Source organism: Penaeus chinensis, chromosome 7, assembly GCF_019202785.1.
Source record: "Penaeus chinensis breed Huanghai No. 1 chromosome 7, ASM1920278v2, whole genome shotgun sequence".
Classification (NCBI taxonomy): domain Eukaryota; kingdom Metazoa; phylum Arthropoda; class Malacostraca; order Decapoda; family Penaeidae; genus Penaeus; species Penaeus chinensis.
The window spans coordinates 33053602-33056101 of record NC_061825.1 but is presented as its reverse complement, the minus strand read 5'-3'; the positions used below and the strand labels follow the sequence as shown (position 1 = coordinate 33056101).

The 2500-nt window shown below is 40.2% G+C and overlaps 1 non-coding gene across 1 annotated transcript; it reads right to left on the bottom strand.

The window, feature by feature from the left end:
• Positions 1-519: 519 nt before the first annotated feature.
• On the bottom strand, positions 520-592 carry Trnaf-gaa. The gene has a single exon. It is a non-coding gene; the product is annotated as a tRNA-Phe (tRNA).
• Positions 593-2500: the final 1908 nt, after the last annotated feature.

Sequence of the window (2500 nt, the reverse complement as noted above, 5' to 3'; positions counted from 1 at the left end):
ATAGATAGATAGATAGATAGATAGATAGCCTGACATAGAGATAGATAGGTAGGTAAACAGATATATATTTTTTTCACAACTTCTCGATGCCCTTAGAATTATCCACACGAATCAGATTCGAACTCTGCTTATTGAACTTTTACAAAACGTGAGATATTGAGACATCATTAAGAAATATTGTGTGTGTGTGTGTGTGTGTGTGTATGTGAGTGTGTTTGTGTGTGTGTGTGTGTGTAAACTATCCTTCTACCTCCATCACCTACTTATTTACCTACCTACCTACGAGTGGCACCAACCTACGTGTTTTAAAGGGCTGTAATGTCATACACGTTCCTTTCTTAACTCCCTTGAGGCTACGATCAGTGAAAATGTTTCTTTTATATAATAAGCTTGCTAACAACTAGATTCATATCAGTGAACAGATAGTTGTTTGATCTGACATCATAAACAAACATCATATAGGAAATAGACATATCCATAAGGTAACAGTAAAGTGATATGATTTGACTTCCTCAAAAGTGCCCAGACCCGGGATCGAACCGGGGACCTTTAGATCTTCAGTCTAACGCTCTCCCAACTGAGCTACCTAGGCTTGAAATTATTAGGAAAACGAGAAGAAATCTACATGCACTCTCATGTAAATTTGCTACTCTTTAATCTAGGAATTTTGATCATACTTTTCCTAATTACCCGTAGTTCAGCACTCTACCATTCGTGTCATGGCGGCGACTTCCGCTACGACACCTACTTGGCCTGCCATTTTGTCATGACATCTGGCATGAGTCAGCAGTTGGAGTGCAGTCATTTTCATTACGCATACACATGTGTATTGATATGCAAATATGAATTTACATCTATGTGTTTGCGCGCACTATATCAACGCATACCCAATATTCACACAACACTGGAAACCTCCACAAACCACAATTTCTCCGGAATCAAGTGCCTTTCAAGAAACCCTCCCGACTGATAGGAATCCTCTTGAAACTTAGGAACGGATCTGGTGCTTCCTGTTGCCTGCCGTGTAAGGTACCACCGGGAAGCTTAGTTGATCAGAGGCATGAACAAACACATGTTTAATACGAGCGGGCCATATCGGACGCGGGCAGAGGGTTCCCTCCATGCTCGTATTAAACAACATGTGATTGTTGTTACCTCTGACCCGCCAGGTATCCCGTTACCCTCTACTCTGCACGAGATTTGATGGGAGGGTAGCGGGTAGCGGGTAGGGGGTAGGGGGTAGCGGGTAGCGGGTAGTGGGTAGGGGGTAGCGGGTATTAAACAACATGTGTTTATCCTTGCCTCGGACCCGCTAGGCATCTCGCTACCCTCTACCCTCCTCTCAGCCGCACGGGAAATAGGATACGCTTTATCTAAATGAAAACTTGGAAAGCATTGGACGCGTCGGCTAGGATGTGTGCAGTTATGAATTTCGATATATTATAGCTATCCATGCAATGGTAATCAGCAGCAATTAGCTAATATATTACTGCACACGTGTTTACAGAGTGACGAAGAAGCAATAAATAAATAAATAAATAAATAAATAAATAAATAGATAAATAAATAAGTAAATAAATATAAAGAATGATAATAAAAAATAAAAAAAAACATCATAGCTTGTAACAGAAACTCTGTGGCCTTTAAAAGGCAAAACGTAATATCCAGCCCTTCTGCAAAAATCTCGTTATTCAATTCAGAAACTTAAAAATAGAGCAATAATAATAGGACATCCGTGAGAGCATTATGACAGTTATGATGACATTATGATGTACGAAATTTAAAGAATGACTAAACAGATGGATCTGCAATGAGAAAGAGATATAGAGAAATAAACAGATAAACAGATACATAGATACACAAATAGATAGCTAGAAAAAGAGAGGGAGAGAGGAAGAGAGAGGGAGAAAGAGAGGGAGAGAGGGAGAGAGGGAGAGAGAGAGAGAGAGAGAGAGAGAGAGAGAGAGAGAGAGAGAGAGAGAGAGAGAGAGAGAGAGAGAGAGAGAGAGAGAGAGAGAGAGAGAGAGAGAGAGAGATAGAGAGAGAGATAGGAGAGAGAGAGAGAGATAGAGAGAGAGAGAGAGAGAGAGAGAGAGAGAGAGAGAGAGAGAGAGAGAGAGAGAGAGAGAGAGAGAGAGAGAGAGAGAGAATATATGAATAACTGACTCAAAGGACGACGGTGAGTGTGAAAGTCGTAAATTTTTGTGAGTATATTTTGTATCAGATACAAAAAGAATAAGTACGATTTAAGACAAGAGTGAAACAAACTGGGAGCCAGAAAATAATCAAGCAGATCAATAATAACCTCACCTTTTTAACCCAGCTCGAAGAAAGCTCAAATATCAAACATCTGAAACTGAATCACCACGCCTGATGCCTGAATGATTTACAAGTGACTTAACAAACCGTCTTATAAACCTTTATGTTTCCTTCCTGCGAGCGTCCTTCTTTTGATAAAGCTTAGATACATACCTAGAAGTCTGTCAAACACTTTGCTTAT